We start from the raw sequence: 950 nt of genomic DNA on the forward strand, positions 1-950 counted from the left end.
TAGCTAGCTAGCTAGCAGTGCAGCAGCACAACGTTCAACGGCAAAACATTACGCAATGTCTAATTGGCCGAATGAAATCGAAAACTAGTTATCTGATTGGCTGTCTCTCTCATTCATCCCTTATGATTTGCTGTGATGCACAGTGCAGTGGACATGATTGGTAGAATTTATAGGAAATTATACATTCGCTGCAGTGTGGTAGAGAAATTCAATTTAACACGCGGGATACAAAACTGTTGTTACAATCTAACAAATATGCGATTGTTAAATTGTTATCTGCAATCGGGGTTGGGTAGGTTACTTTCTAAATGTAATCCGTTACAGTTACTAGTTAGTTACCTGTCTAAATGTTAATCCGTAACATACTTTTTGGATTATCCAAACTCGTGAAATATATATGTTACTAGATCCAACAGTGCAGTAGAATGTCACGTAAACACAATACAAATACACAAATAATCCCAAAATCGAAACAAAAAAATATAGAAATGAGAGAACGAGTCCAATGAACAATCCAGAGTAGATATGAGTGAGCATGTGTCCGAATATAAATACGTGGTGTGTACAGACAGTATATAATTAGGAAAGAAAATGGTATGTACAGTAGTAGGTATATTAGCTATTTCGAGAATACAGATACATACACAGTAAGGAGGGTGTGAGAGAGAGGCATCCACTTTAGAAACGCACGTGCAATTCCTGAACATTTTCACAGTGTGAGCAAATCTAAATTACAGAACGATTGGAAACTATTTCACGCTGGGAAGATTTTTACATGACACGTACCCGCACGTTTAGACTAATGCCCAATATGTAAGTCATTGAACGTGACCTCATAGGCTGTTTATATACTGTTGTTTCCCTTCCCCTTGATTTAGCTAGCTAGCATAGTTAGCTGTCAGCTGGTCTAGATGGCTGGCTCTCAGAGGTGTGCAGTTTTATCTTGCTTG

The sequence above is a fragment of the Coregonus clupeaformis genome, chromosome 15 (genome assembly GCF_020615455.1).
Source record: "Coregonus clupeaformis isolate EN_2021a chromosome 15, ASM2061545v1, whole genome shotgun sequence".
NCBI classification, from domain to species: domain Eukaryota; kingdom Metazoa; phylum Chordata; class Actinopteri; order Salmoniformes; family Salmonidae; genus Coregonus; species Coregonus clupeaformis.